The sequence below is a fragment of the Canis aureus genome, chromosome 12 (genome assembly GCF_053574225.1).
Source record: "Canis aureus isolate CA01 chromosome 12, VMU_Caureus_v.1.0, whole genome shotgun sequence".
Lineage (NCBI taxonomy): Eukaryota > Metazoa > Chordata > Mammalia > Carnivora > Canidae > Canis > Canis aureus.
In genome coordinates this window covers 28261877-28278017 of record NC_135622.1, presented here as the reverse complement: position 1 = coordinate 28278017, position 16141 = coordinate 28261877, and the positions used below count along the sequence as shown (strand labels likewise).

Sequence of the window (16141 nt, the reverse complement as noted above, 5' to 3'; positions counted from 1 at the left end):
CCTGTGTCTTAGGGGAAGGGGACCACCACACTCCACTCCCCTCTAGGCTCCAAGGCAACACAGTGCATCACCCTTGACAGATGAGTATCTGATACCCAGACTGGAACGAGCCATGCAGGGCATTCTCCAGGTGAGTGCTGTGTCCCACAGTATCCCAGGCAGAGTGAAGGGAATGGGGCTTTCTTAAAATGTGGTTGGAAAGGTCTCTTTTCCACTGGATGGAAGGAAATGTCATCACATTTGAAGTGGGAAGCTTCTCTCAATGAGAGAAGAGAGTTTAAGGAAAAAGGTTCCTGGCTGAAAGCAGAGCCAAGGGAACCCAGTTAAAGATGTCCGAAGCTTTCCCACCTGTGGACTTCCTGTTATATGAGATAACGTGGTTGTGGTGTAAGTGGGCTGGAGATGGAGTTCTTGGTGTTTGAAGCCCAATACAGCCTGGATCTAACTGGCTTGACTCCTGGCTCCATGAGAGCAGGCAACTTTTCTGCACGCCTGCTACCGCAGCCCCAGCCTCTGCCTGCTAACAGAAGGTGCTCAATACTTGTTCATCAACTGATGACTGAAAAACCTTTCATCATGAGGACTGATGTGAATACATTAAGGGGGACCACCCATGGCTGCTATAAACAACTTGGCTTTAATTCAGTTTGGAAAGAGGAGGGCCGGGACAGTCGATTGGGAAGGGAATATTAGAAAGAGGAACAGGAAGGAAACAGGGGCGAGGGCCTCTTATAGATGGAGATTCTTAATGGCAGACGCTGGTGAATTCGGGGAGACCTTTCCTATTCTCCTGTCTCTGGAGTCGTGGTAGGCCTTCCCCTGTGGCTGGGGGTGGGACCTGTCCTGGCTAAGAGGGGGTGCACGTCTCTTTAGGGCCAAGGACTGAGCTGGGCCAATGGAACCCCTGAGTTCTCTAGCCTCCAGCATGGCGACTGGCCCCACTCACATGGAGGCTGCCCTTTCAGCTCAGGTGCCTGATGCAATGAACTGCTGGCCTACAGCATGAACAGCATGAGCATAATGTCATCCTTGTGGTTTTAAGCCATGGAGATTTTTAGGAGTCACCCCAACATAACTATCCTTACTGCTTCAGGGCAGAAAGGGAAAAAATAAATGAGAGAGAATCCCTCCATCACTGGATGATGAGATTATGCTGTGGACTCAGAATGGAGTAAATTCGACTCCTTCTACCTGCTTTACAACAAACAGACATGCACATGACTTATATCTTAAATTGCAAAACTGGGCTAGAATGGTATGTCTCAAAGTTTGAAGTAGGCTTCCCAGCACCACAGAAGAGTATTGGGAGGTTGTAGAGGCCAAACCCCAGCTCTGCCCCCAAACTCCTACCTTGGAGAACAGGCTTTGTGTTGTTGGTTGAACTGTGTCCTCCTGAAAAGTTATGTTCAGTCTAACACCTCGTACTTGTGAATGTGACCTTGCTTGGAAATAGGGTTTTCACAGATATAAGCAATTAAATGAAAATGAGGGTGGAGGGATCCCTGGGTGGCGCAGCGGTTTGGCGCCTGCCTTTGGCCCAGGGCGCGATCCTGGAGACCCGGGATCGAGTCCCACGTCGGGCTCCCAGTGCATGGAGCCTGCTTCTCCCTCTGCCTGTGTCTCTGCCTCTCTCTCTCTCTCACTCTGTGTGACTATCATAAATAAATTAAAAAAAAAAATTAAAAAAAAAAAAAAAAAGAAAAGAAAATGAGGGTGGACCATAGCCCAATGACTGGTATCCTTAGAAGACAGATGCAGAGATTGGATTTACGCTGTCATAGCTAAGAAGTGCCAAGGATTGCCAGTTATCACCAGAAGCTAGGAAGAGGCAGGGCAAGATCCTGCCTTAGAACCCTCAGAGGGGGTGTGGCCCTGCTGGCGCCTTGATTTTAGACTTGTCACTTATGGAACTGAGAAGAAATTTCTGTCGTTTTAAGGTACCCAGTTTGCAGTGCTCTGTTACAGCAGCCCTAGGAAACAAATACAACTCGTATGTTTCCCCTCCAGAACAGCTGCTGAGGGTCCATCAGCTTACCTGCTGGGGGACTCCTGGGGAACAGGCTCAGTCACTGTCTACCAAGCACACATTTCAGAAGTCCACATCCTGGCCCAGCCATCCCTTTTTCTTTCTTTCTTTCTTTTTTTTTTAAGATTTTATTTATTTATTCATGAGAGAGAGAGAGAGAGAGAGAGAGAGGCAGAGACACAGGCAGAGGGAGAAGCAGGCTCCATGCAGGGAGCCCGACATGGGACTCCATCCCGGGTCTCCAGGACCAGGCCCTGGGCCGAAAGCTGTGCTAAACCGCTGAGCCACCGGGGCTGCCCAAGCCATTCTTTTGTCAAAGATGATCACTTTCTTAGTGTAAGTGCTGCTTTCTTAGTGTAAGTGCTGCTGGGCACCTGGGTGGCTCAGCGGTTGAGCATCTGCCTTTGGCTTAGGGCGTGTCTCTGCCTCTCTCTGTGTCTCTCATGAAAAAATATTTTAAGAATTTAAAATTAAAATAAAAAAATAATAAATTTTAAATAATTAAATAAATTTAGAGCCCCAGAAGAAGGCCATTTGCAGGGGATCCCTGGGTGGTGCAGCGGTTTAGCACCTGCCTTTGGGCTTCCGGTGCATGGAGCCTGCTTCTCCCTCTGCCTGTGTCTCTGCCTCTCTCTCTCTCTCTCTCTCTCTCTCTCTGTGACTATCATAAATAAATAAATAAATAAATAAATAAAAATACCTTAAAAAAAAAAAAGAAGGCCATTTGCAATGAGTACAAAGTCACATTGGGGACATTTCAGAGGCTGATTTTCAAACATGGTGTCCTTCTTTTCTTTTTTTGAAAGAGAAATTGGCTAATGTTATAACTAGTAATGATAGAATTCTATTTCTTTCTGTAGCACCAGCTGAAACAAAGGGCTCAATCAGCATATTTCATAAAGGGAGTCATTGAGTCCAGGGATAAGCAAGGAATTTGGACTCTTAATCCTAACCCTGGATTAGCCTAGAGGCCTGGAAACAAAATCAAAGCCCTTCTCCCCTGGGATCTATCCCTCCCCTGCCTCTCTTCCCCCTCCCCCCTCTTTTCCAGAGGCTTCCCACAGAAGGGGTGTGGCTCTTACTCCCCCAGTGCACCCTCCCTCTGTGGCTTGCTAGTGAAGAAGCACTGCCCTGAGAGTCTCTGCTTTCATCAAAATGAAGTGACATTAGAGAGCAAGGGGAGGACTGGATTACACTCAATTTGTACACTAAGACACAGAATGCATGGCCTGCATTTCCTTTTCCACCTTTTTTTTTTTTAAGATTTTATTTATTTATTCAGAGAGAGACAGAGTGGAGGGAGGGGCAGAAGGTAAGGGAGAGAGAGAATCTCAAGCAGGATTCCTGTTGAACTCGGACCCTGACATGGGGCTCAATCCCAGGACCCTGAGATCATGACCTGAGCCGAAATCCAGTCAGATGTTTAACCAACTAAGCCACCCAGGCGCCCCACTCTTCCTCTTATACAAACAGAAGATACAATTTGTAATCTAGGTCAAAAGTGAGGCGAAACATACACAGATGGGAATTCCACAGAAACTCCTCCAAGGCCAGGCAGGGCCTTCCCCAAACCTGAGACATCTCCCTGGCAGTCTCCACCGGCACCACTGCACACACCTCCCCCTCTTACTGTTGGCAGGGGATGCAGTGGTCATATCGGCAAGACATTGCCTAGCATTCCCTCTCATGGCTCTCTTTTGCCACACTCTCCCCTTGATAAAAATGAAAAACTGGAATGCTGGGTGGCTCAGTGGTTGAGCATTTGCCTTTGGCTCAGGTCGTGATCCTGGGGAGCTGGGATTGAATCGTGCATCAGGTTTCCCAACAGGGAGCCTGCTTCTCCCTCTCCCTATGTCCCTGCCTCTCTCTGTGTGTCTCTCATGAATAAAATCTTAAAAAAAAAAAAAAAAAAAAGGTGAAAAACTGTGTAGTACTCTAGGACTTACACAAGCCATAAACTGCACCCCTTCACAGCATGCATGTCACAAAGCATCCAAGTATAAACTCCTAACACCTGCTCACTCACAGACAAGACCAGTGACTCTGCCAGCAGCTCTCTAGTTGACAAAATCTGACCCATCCCTGCCAAGACTATCCCATGACTTACTCTAGCCTCAAGAACTCAAATTATTTTTCCTTTAACTCTCTCCTATTGAGAGGGCCCCCAGCCCCCTGAAATGCAAGCTTTCTCTCACTACAGTAAGTAATAAACCTGTCCTAGTTGACTCCAAGTGGGTCCCAGGTGGTCTTAGACCAATGAGCATCAATTTCCAATTTGGGCAACCAGCAGACTCCACCCACAGTCCCTGGATCCACTGGTGTGCGGAGCTCAACCATGAGTGTGTACCATATAGTTGGGGATGACACTGGTTAAGAGTCCTGAATCTGCAAATGAGAAAGGAGACTGGGTAGCATTTAGGTAAAATTGCAAAGCCTCAAAGGCCTGTCACATGTTAAGTGAATGTCACATACAGACCTTCCTTGAATTATGATGGCTATAAGCCCATTCTAAGTTGAAAATATCATGAGTCAAAAGTGCATCTAATACATCTAACCTACTGAACATAGCATAGCCCAGTCTACCTTACACATGCTCAGGACACTTTAGCCCCTGCTCATGTGCTGTCTTAAAAAAAAAAAAAAAAAAAAATTAGGGGGGGGGCTCAGGACCCCTTCCTCTTTGGGAGCTTTGTACTATCACTCAGTAAACTTTACAAAATTCAATAAAAATAAAAAATAAGGGGTAGCCCTGGTGGCCCAGTGGTTTAGCGCCGCCTTCAGCCCGGGGTGTGATCCTGGAGTCCCTGGATCGAGTCCCATGTCGGGCTCCCTGCATGGAACCTGCTTCTCCCTCTGCCTGTGTCTCTGCCTCTCTCTCTCTCTCTGTCTCTCATGACTAAAAAAAATCTTAAAAAAAATAAATTTTGATAATGATTTAATGAATACTGAATGAGGGTCTTCTATGCACCTGATCCTTGCAGGGAATCCAGCCATGAATAAGACAGAGACATTGAATGCTCTTGTGTTGCTTCCAGAATATCAGGGAGGACAACTGAGGACAAGGAGTGCCAGGGCTGCTGAGCCCAGAAAGGGTGGAGGATGAAGGGCGCCATGCCTGGTATACCTTAAAGCTGGGCCCTGACGACAGAGATGTGGGCCAGGCCTCAGGGGAGAGCAGGCCAACAAGAGGAATAACACCTGCAGGCATGCCTGACGTCCAGGACCCTATTTTCCAAATCTGGGATTTGACCTGGGGGCTGAACAAGAAGTCTTGCTGATTGGAGGGTGGGCCCAGGAGGCTGTTTCACAATCCTTCACGCAGCTCCCATACCATGGCCTAGTCACAGCTATGGTATTCTGAGATTTAACAAAACAGAGGCCATGGGCACAGTGTCTCTCCTTTTGGTACAGGGCACCCTCTTCTCTGTCTTGCCTTTTGGCCCCTAGATGGGGCAAGGGGGATTGCACACCCCGTTTAAAAAGTCAGAGTCATTCTTCATGTCACCCCCCACCCCCCCCACCCCGTACAGATTTGGTTGGAGGTGCATCCCAAAGAACACAGCCCTGCAGAACTGCTGGCAGGCCAGAGTGGCAGGGGCCAGGGGAGGCCAGGCGGGTTTCTGTTTCCGGAGTGGCCGCGCACATCATCTCCCCAGCTTGGGGAGAACATAGAACCCTTCACAGCAGCACAAGGACAGGCATTCAGGCTCTGAGACAATCAGGAATTCACTGGGACCAGGTTTTCCTTCTTCATGGACTGAAATGACTGTTTTATGTGCATTTGGCTGAAATAAGGAGCATTTCTGTTGATTCCGGGTTCACCTAACAGAGTTCAGCTACACATGGAAGTTTAAATTGGCTTGCAATCTGCCAGCATACAGAAAGCTGAAAAGAGCTGGTGTGTCAGCAGATATGGGGCTGAATCACAAATTTGTTCAGGAAGTCCAAGATTAAAGTCTAGTTTATATTATTATGTAACAAATATACCTGCCAAACAACACATGGAGGCAAATAAATTTGAAGTATTTTTGCATAGGACTCAGCTAGGATATAAAATTTATATTTATCTAAGACTTACTGATGTGAATGGTAAATAAGACCACTTCTGTGGAACTCCTAAAAAAGGTAGTTAAAAATTTGGAACATGAGTGAAGTCCTAAAAACTCAGGAACAAGGAGTATCCTGCCAGAAAGATGAGTCCCTGGATGGCAAGGCAGGAAAAGGGGGAATTCTGAAATAAAAAGAGTAGAAGCTGGCACACATTCAGTCTTCATACCAGTCACAAATATTTCTAAAGTGCAGATAAGAGGGGGGAGAAGAGAAGGTATTATGATGTCAAACAATACTTAAAAGTGAACCAGGGTTTCTACTTCCGGAATGGCAAACTAAATCTCTAAAAATCCACCATTCCATATAAGGCACAAGAGAAATGGCAAAAACAGTCAAAACCAATTTTTTTCAGAATTCTGGAAATTAAAGGCTTACAACAGAGAGAATGTACTCAAGAAAAACAGCTGAATCTTGGTAAAATGCCTTGTGGCAATGACTTGCCCTAAGCTCATTCTCTCCCCAGCTCCACAGCAGCCTTGAAGATTAACAGCCCCACAACTACAGTAACTGTGAAAACCAGAACCCTAACCCTAGTGGTCACCAGAGAGGGTAGGACAGATTCGGAGCTCCTCAGAAGCTCCATTCCCCGCAGGCTGTCGCTTTTTGAAGTGTGTGACAGTTTACACTATATTCTCAGGGCCTGTCTTCATCTGACCAGACTCAATAGCACTAAGCATACCCAGCACCTACATCTTGGATTATAATTAATATTCCCAGTTAGAAGGAATCTGAGCTCCTCAGAGGCCTGGGGTGGGAATATACAAAATGAGCCCGAACACCTGTCCTTAGTTTATTCAGGTGATTGGCACTTCTTCCACATTATTTGAGGGTTGTTCTCGGCTCTAGACACAAGGCCCTGTCACAACATGGCAACTTATTTCTTCAAGGCCAGTGGGAGAAGCTCCGTTCTAAACTTTGGACCAAGTCTCTTTTAAGGGTTCATACAATTATAGCTTAGGCCCACTTGAGATCATCTCCCCTTTGATTAAACTCCAAACCAACTGATTTAAGACCTCAATTACATCAGAAGTAAAACCACTTCATCTCTGACACATACTGTAAAATAATCATGGGAGTGAAATCCATCATAGAGTAATGCCTATGGAGGAAGTGGTTAAACAGGTCGTGTACACCAGGGGCAAAGTATCTCGGAGCCATCTTAGAGTTCTGCCAACCACAAAGAGAGCAGGGGAAGTTGGGAGACAGAGAGCCAGCCACTCTGCTTCATTTAAGAAACCTTTTTATGTTTTCATAATTTATTAATCCAAAATAAATTTCAGAAGTTTATTTTATATTAAACTTTTGACTATATACATATATAAGTTCAATTAAAAAATTACATTCAAATCTAAACGTCACTAACTTCTTGGCAAGATTTACCCTTTATTATGTACCAGCAAAAAAAAATAACCTGCTGAGTAAAATGTGATATTCCATCAACTGTAAAATTCCAATTGCAGAGATGTTAACTATGAAAATAAAGACATATCCCAGAATAACACATAGCAACGAAAAATACGTCTACTATTTTCTTATGTTATTTTTAAATAATGTGAAAAGTGTTACAAATTTCACAGGAATTGACGCCACTTTGAGGTGAGTTGGGCATCTTATCCCTCCTAACATGTACATTTTCTCCTTTAAATATATTTATTCCTTCCCAGTTTCTGTTCCATGCTGGGAGGGAACACAGCCCTGCCCACTGTCACGTTTCCTCCTCTCTCACACCTGTTTCTTACTCTGTGTTGTCCACAGGAGCAGAGATCGAAAACAGTCTTCGGTGAAGAAGGTGGTCAGGAGAGAAATGTGAACTTTTGCAGACAAATGGAGGTTTGATTCTTGGCTCACATTTACTAGCTTGCCTTTGGCTGTAGGTAACAGGGAACTCAAATCAAAATGGTTTAAAGAGTAAAGAAAATAGGTTATTCATGTGGTATAACAAAATCTGTAGGTTGATATTTTGCAAGGCTGGTGAAGTCCATGGCTCAGTTGTCATCAAGGACCCAGCTTCTTCCCAACTTCCTTCTCTGTCACTTTGGCTGGTTAGCTAGTTCCCCTTGAGGTCATAAGACAGCAACATCAGTTCTTGGTGTCATATTTAGACATGGCAATGTCTAACCTCCTGTGTATCTTAAGAGATGTTAACTCTCCCAGAAGTGTACCAGAGGACATGTATTTATAGTTCAAGCCCAAACCAGCTATTGCAAGAATGGCACTTCCTAGTTGTTGAGACCAGTGGTTTTCAACCTTGGCTATGCTTTAGAATCACCTGGGAGCTACCAAAAATCTCATGTCCACACCCCAGGCTTCCCTGTACCCTGCCCTCTGCCAAAAAAAATCAAGAGTTTCTGGGAGTAGGCTCCAGGCATCACTGTTTAAGTTTCTCTTTAGAAAGATTAAAATGTGAAGCCAAGGTTGGGAACCACAACTTTAGATCCTTGTTGATACAACCCTAAGGGCTGAAGCCAGAGCCCACCATCTACAAAGCACAGATGGTATTATGGAGGAAAGAAGGACACCTAAGCAAAACTGAAATTCTGTTAGGAAAGGGAGAAAACGTGTAATGGTATGCAACTAAGCATATAAGCTATGGAGACTCAGGGCAGGTAATGTCTTCTTACAAACATGGTTTTCTTATCTGTAAATAGCAATAGCAATCACTATTGCTATAATACTCCCTATTATAGGACTGTAACAGGTATTGAAAAGGATTTCCTATGTATGATCCTAGCATTCAGCAGGTGTTTAACCTGAGATATTCTGATCTCACTAAATCCCAAATGTGGCATTTGTGCTTCTAATTGGCAGTATGAACCCCATATTCCTCAGGCCAGATCATCATATCATAGTATTTTGACCTCAACAAGCAATAGCTCAGAAGAAATCTTTGAAAGTAACCCTCCAATGGTTATGCTTATCAAACAGACATGCATCACTGTATGATGGTTATCAAAACCAGTCAGTGAATTGACACACTTGTGCTGGTAGTCAAGAAGCCTATTAAGACAAAGGACAAGTCATTTAACATCTCTGGGGCTGAATTCCTTAAGTTCTACAACCAGATCAAGGTGAAACACTAGAAGACTGTACAGTTCGACTTCTATTATCTTACCAACTGAAAAAAAAAAATGAGTTTTGCTGTCTTGTGGCTTTTAGTAACTGACCACAAAAAAAGTTACAGGAAACCTGTCACAAAGAATCTTAGAAATTACAACTATGTTCATTCTACTCATGAAGTAGACCCACGTAAGAACTGTTTGCATGAATTATTAGGAGAGGTGAGGTTTTACATCCCACCTCCATTCTGATAATGAGAGGTTAGATAGCCAGTTTGTCATTTTTGTTTTGGCTCTAAAAAAAAAGCAGAGATAAATTTAAGATAGCCAAGATCACTGTGCTGGCTAAATGATGCAGAAATCCATGTACAGACTTTCCTATCACAACGGTCTTATAGTTCTGGTCCAGAATTTTTTCTGACCAATTATGGTTTTAGTACTCAGGTACTTGCCTGAGCTGCATCAAGGGTCAGGGATATTTACCTCACAGGAGGAAACCAGAAGAGAAGCGAGGAGCACATGTCGGCAGGAACTAAACGGGTACAGCTGAGATGGCCATACCATAGGGCACTGAAGACCTGGTGGACAAATGGGTCTTGATTTGAGTACTGCTCGGGGTGGGGACATGGCTAAAGCAGGACACTAGGAAATGGGCTCTAACTGAGGAAAAGAGAGTGAGCTAGAGAGCAGAAAAGTCAGAAAGTGTGAAAGAGGGTGCAATAACCACCTAGATAGAAGACACCCACAGCCTAATGGCTGCTTTAGGTGTGAAGGGGTCTCTCCTCAACTTGATTTAACAGAAGTTAAGAGAGTTCACGAACACAAATATGTTTGCCTCTTTAAAATTGAAGTTGTAAAGGAAGAGTTTTTTTTTTTAACTTCTCTGACTTCTCAGCCCCTCAAACCTCTGCTTGGTCTTCTAAGTTTACAAGTAAGATGATGAGTCCTGCCACTTAGAATATAAACTTATTTTTTTCTTATACATGAACTTTATGGGTAAAAATTTATACCTCATCAGTATTAAAGTATATGTGAGATAACATTATAAGGAAATAAACTGTAGGCTGTCATAGAAGATTAAATATAAGACTTTTTAAGGTTCATGGAAACAGAAAAAATAGAAGGTAAATGTTCTTATTTATTCCCTTTTCTATGCCATTGATCCCATTATCCACCTCAGAGAGTAATATGGCTTATACAAGAAAGTTAAACAGTATTAAAAAAGCATTGTGCCCACAGATGGTAAGTGTGCACAAGTGTTGCTTATTGCTAACCAATGTTAGCTTACATACAGGTTTGCTATAAAACTGACCTTCTAGAATGGTGAGTTATGGGGATCCCTGGGTGGCGCAGCGGTTTGGCGCCTGTCTTTGGCCCAGGGCGCGATCCTGGAGACCCGGGATCGAGTCCCACATTGGGCTCCCAGTGCATGGAGCCTGCTTCTCCCTCTGACTGTGTCTCTGCCTCTCTCTCTGTGATAATCATAAATAAATACATTAATAATAAAAAAAATAAAAATAGAATGGTGAGCTATGTATGACAGGATCTGGAAATCCTTTGAGTTCTATGTGATGTTTAAAAGATACAAAGTATCAATTCTACAGGTAATATAATTACTCCTTTGCACAATTTTATTAAATTATTAAAGACTTTTTTAACGGATCCTTCTGAAGTATCAACTCAACCTCTCTCCTCTGTGTCTTCCACCAATAGCAGCTTTTAGTGCACTGTCTTGCCCTCCACCCTAGCCACCACCAGGAAGTGAACCAATCAACCTAGGAGACAGCAATGGGGCATGAAGAGATGCTAAGGGCATCAGGAGTCTATCCTGATTTCTTCCTTTCCTAGGTCTTGTCTGATAAACCTTTGCTTGAAGTACGTGCAATTCCCTTTCTTGCTTTGGCAGGACTAGGTTACAAGCAAAATAACTGACTCATATTTTCAAATGGACTTGGCTAAGAATTCACTACCTTTGGTATATACTCTGTGTATACAGCAAGTTAGTGATGCTATTATTTTTCCCAGCAATACAACAATATGATAATGACAGTTTCAGTCTCACAGTATTATTCTAATAATAATTAGTACCACTATATAAAAGTACATATTTAGAACCTCATGATTGTGGTTGAAGAATTTTGCCTTTGACTATTAAAGATATCATCACACTTCTAAAATTTACATTTTACACAAGTGTACAATCTCACTAGTTTATGAACCAATGAGAAAGATAACCATTTCCATATCTTGACAACAAAAAAGTTAAGAACTCCAAGTGTAGGAATGGTATAGCAAGAGACATTGTTCCATTTTATTTACAATAGTAAGAAATTGGAAGCAACAAGAAAGTGGTTTTTTAAAAAATATCATAAATCCATAATTTAAGCCATAAAACAAAACTGTGAGCAACCATTAAAAATATGTTGCAAATGTATTTAATGACATGAAAAGATCTAACCATATAGTTATCTACCTATTATCCCAATGTCTTCTTAGAGAAACCTAACAGTTTTCTCTCTTCGATCTCCTAGATCTCTTCATCCTCACTCAGCCTAATCTTGCTTCCTATTTTATTGACAAAACTCAATCAGAAAAGACTTATACAATTTACTACCACAACATCTGCCTACCAGCCAGCATCTCTGCCATGTATGCTACTCTCCTGTTCCACTGGCTGAAACAAGTTGGTGAGGACTAATCCCCTCACTTCTACACTAGATTCTGTCCCATCCGCATCATCCATTAAAGAAGATGCACAACATGATAATGACACAAGAGGGCGCTTTAAATGAGGACGCTTGTAAACCACTCCAAGTCTTGAACGGGCGTAGTCATAAGTACTCTTCATCTATATAAAACTACAGGAAAAAAACAACAAAAACACATCAGCTAGTGAAGATTACCAACTTAGCCACCCCTACTCCCTTCCCTCAAAAAAAAACCATGCACCAGCAGAGAACTGTAACACAGAAATCCAAACTGAATTAAATATCTGTTTAGGAATATGAAAAAACCACCTGATTTTGAAATTCAAAACCTAAGACAAAAACTGAACCAAAGGGCAGACCGGGAGTGCTCAGCTGTTTAGTGCCGCCTTCAGCCCAGGGCATGATCCTGGAGACCCGGCATCAAGTCCCACGTCAGGCTCCCTGCATGGAGCCTGCTTCTCCCTCTGCCCGTGTCTCTGCCTCTCTCTCTCTCTCTCTCTCTGAATAAATAAAATCTTAAAAAAAAAAAAAAAAAACTGAACAAAAGAATACAAGTAATGAAACAAGAGTTGGCTGATCTCAAAAATGATACAAAAAAGAGATCATGTCAAAAATGTAGACTCTAAGACAGGATAGGAGAAATTTTAATGGAAATTTAATAAGAGTTATTGGATAAAAGTGGAAAAGGAGGGACGCCTGGGTAGCTTAGTGGTTGAGCATGTGCCTTTGGCTCAGGTCGTGATAGCGGGGTCCTGGGATCAAATCCCATGTCGGGCTCCCTGCATGGAGCCTGCTTCTCTCTCTGCCTATGTCTCTGCCTCTCTCTCTCTCTCTCATGAATAAATAAAATCTTTTTTTAAAAAGTGTTAAAAGAACAGAAAGAATAAAAAGAGGAAGAAAGCAAAATTTATAAAAGAACAAAAAAATGCATCATAGAGGGAAAACATATATTTGTAACATAATTTATGTGGTAACTATAATATAAAATGACAGAAGCTAACCTAAACATTCAGTCATTTCAATAAATGTGAATGGGCTTAATTCACTATCAAAAGTAGGAAAGGATTTTATATTTGGCTCATAGAACAAATCCCAACTATATACTACATATAAGAAAGGTTAAAACTTAGACAAACTAAAAAATGAAATGGGGATCCCTGGGTGGCGCAGCGGTTTGGCGCCTGCCTTTGGCCCAGGGCGCGATCCTGGAGACCCGGGATCGAGTCCCAAGTCGGGCTCCCGGTGCATGGAGCCTGCTTCTCCCTCTGCCTGTGTCTCTGCCTCATTCTCTCTCTCTCTCTGTGACTATCACAAATAAATTAAAAAAAAAAAAATTAAAAAAAAAATGAAATGGTGGGCAAATAAATACTAAAAGCAAATGCAATTAAATTTCCAGTTGCAATATAAAATCTGAAACCACAAGAAGGAACTTTTTGTACTGTTATATTAAAACCCATTAATCTATATTATAGGTTGGATGGATGTTTAATTCATGCATAACCTTGTAACATCATGCCTTACTTATTTGGAAAATATTAGCTTATTAATTTATGCACACCTCTCAAATGTTTGAATTGTACATTATTTAAAACACATCTTAAAATATCACCAGTCTTTAATATCACCAACCAATCTTACTAAAAAGTATAGGAAAGCTTTCAAGCATACAGAAGCAGATCAAATGTTCCAAAATTGTAATTTTTTGCTCAAAAGCCAGAATTTTATCATTGATAACAAATATTTTCAATTATTTTCCTTGAAGTAATGGGATCACTTCATTCATCTGTGAAAAAATACCTGCCAAACATCCACATCTGAAAAAAACTTTGCTGACCCCTCAGTTGTTCGAGTACTCATGAAAAAATGCAGCTAATTCAGCTTGTAATTAAGATAATAGTACACAAATGTTTTTCCTTGAGGATACTTTATACATCTTCCCATTTCGCTACAGGTAATATTGACATGACATTTACTCAAGAATTGAGGTTTAACAACATTAATAATTTTAACTTTCATCAAGAATATTCTTTTTTTCTTTAAGATTTTATTTATTTATTCATGAGAGACACAGAGAGAGAGAGAGAGAGGTAGAGACACAGGCAGAGGGAGAAGCAGGCTCCATGCAGGGAACCCGATGTGGGACTCGATCCTGGGTCTCCAGGATCAGGCCCTGGACTGAAGGCGGCACTACACCGCTGAGCCACCCGGGTTACCCAAGAACATTCTTAAATGAAACTGGCACCAGATACAGATGTTTTCAGAGGTGAATTCTATTTAACTTTCAGAAACCGGACAGTCCCACTAGACAAACTCCTCTAGCGGAAATGCCCCCACTGTTTCCCAATTAAGTATGATGCTCACTTTCTTACTAAAGTATAATATATTTTATCATGTAAAGAAAACATTCATCTACACAGAACTCTACTTCTGAAACTAATAATACACTATATGTTAATTAATTGAATTTAAATTTTAAAAAACCATTCATCTATGTATCTATAATCTATATGTAAAATCTATGACCTGTAAATAGAAAATCTTAAAGCTTCCACAAAAATAGTTAGAATAAATGAATTCAAAGAATAGAAGGATATAAAGTCAACACACAAGAATCAGTTGCATTTCTATATAATAATAATAATAATAATAATAATAATAATAATAATAAACAATCTGAAAAGGAAGTTAAGAAAATAATTCATTACTATACCTCGAAAAGAATAAAATTCTTGGGAGTCAACTTAACCAAGATGGTGAAAGACTTGTACAATAAAAACTACAAAGCATTTCTGAAAGAACATAAAGACATAAATAAATAGACATCTTATGTTCATGAATTGGAAAGACTTAATATAGTTAAGTCATCAATAGTGCCCAAAGTGATCTACAGCTTCAATGCATTCACTATCGAAGTCACAATGACCTTCTTTACAGAAACAAAAATCCATCTGAAAATTCACATGGAATTTCAATAGGCCCCAAAGAGCCAAATAATTTTAAAAAAGAACAAAGTTGAGGCTTATACTTCTAAACTTCAAAACTAATTACAAACCTACAATAATTAAATGGTATGGTACTGGCATAAAGACAACATATAAGACCAATAAAACAGAGCTCAGAAATAAACCTTTCCATACATAGTCAATAATTTTTCACAAGGATGCCAAAACCATTCAATGGGGAAATGACAGTCCTTTCAAAAATGGGGCTGGCAGGGCAGCCCCGGTGGCACAGCAGTTTAGCGCCGCCTGCAGCCCGGGGTGTGATCCTGGAGACCCGGGATCGAGTTCCACATCGGGCTTCCTGCATGGAGCCTGCTTCTTCCTCTGCCTGTGTCTCTGCCTCTCTCTCTCTCTCTCTCTCTCTCTGAATAAATAAATAAATAAATCTTTAAAAAAGAAAAAAGGGGGCTGGCAAAACTGGATATCCAAATGCAAAAGAATGATGTTGGAATCTTTCCCAAACACCTCATACAAAAATTAACTCAAAATGCATCAGAAACTTAAATTAAGAGTTAGAACTATATAACTATTAGAAGAAAAGACAGGATACAAGTTTCACAACACTGGGTTCTGCAATGGTTTCTTAAATATGAGACCTAAGGCACAGGCAGCACAAGGAAAAAAAAAAAAAGACAATCTGGACTTCATGAAAATTTTAAAATCTTGTGCATCAAAGGACACTGTCAACAGAATGAAAAGGCAACCTATAGAATGGGAGAAAATACTTGCAAGTCCTATATAAGTGAATAAAATCCAGAATATACAGAGAACACCCTAAAACAACAAAACGCTATTCAAAATAGTGCAAAGGACTTGAATAGCCTTTGAATTTCTCCAAAGATGATACACAAATGGCTAATAAGCACTTGAAAGGATGTGCAACAACACTAATCATTAGGAAAACGCAAATTACAACTATGATGAAATGGCTACCACCTCATACCCATTAGGATGGCTACTATCAAATAAAAAAAGAAAAAGAAAGTAACAAGTTTGGTGAGAATGTGGAGAAATTGGAATTCTGCGCATTCCTGGTGGAAATGCAAAATGGTACAGCTACTATGGAAACAATATGGTGGTTCCTTAAAAAATTAAGAACAGAATTATCACATGGCCGAACAATTTCACATCTGCATATATACCCAAAAATGAAAGGAGCTTTCAAAAAGATACATGTACATCATGTTCATACTAGCATTATTCACAGTAGTTAAAACATGGAAGCAACCCAAGTAACCA

At 41.3% G+C, this 16141-nt stretch overlaps 1 protein-coding gene across 13 annotated transcripts in view; it reads right to left on the bottom strand.

Moving 5' to 3' along the window:
• Positions 1 to 7499: 7499 nt before the first annotated feature.
• ZC3H8 (zinc finger CCCH-type containing 8) overlaps positions 7500 to 16141 on the bottom strand; it is a 36012-nt gene continuing 27370 nt past the window's right edge. For 2 of the 13 annotated variants that reach the window (XM_077843289.1, XM_077843294.1), the window contains exon 9: positions 7500 to 10664. The gene's annotated coding sequence lies outside the window, so the exon portion shown is untranslated. Of the gene's footprint in view, positions 10665 to 11481; positions 13206 to 14610; positions 14690 to 16141 lie in introns of those variants that run through there. The other 11 variants (XR_013349260.1, XR_013349263.1, XR_013349259.1 and 8 more) reach the window with 11 other exon arrangements.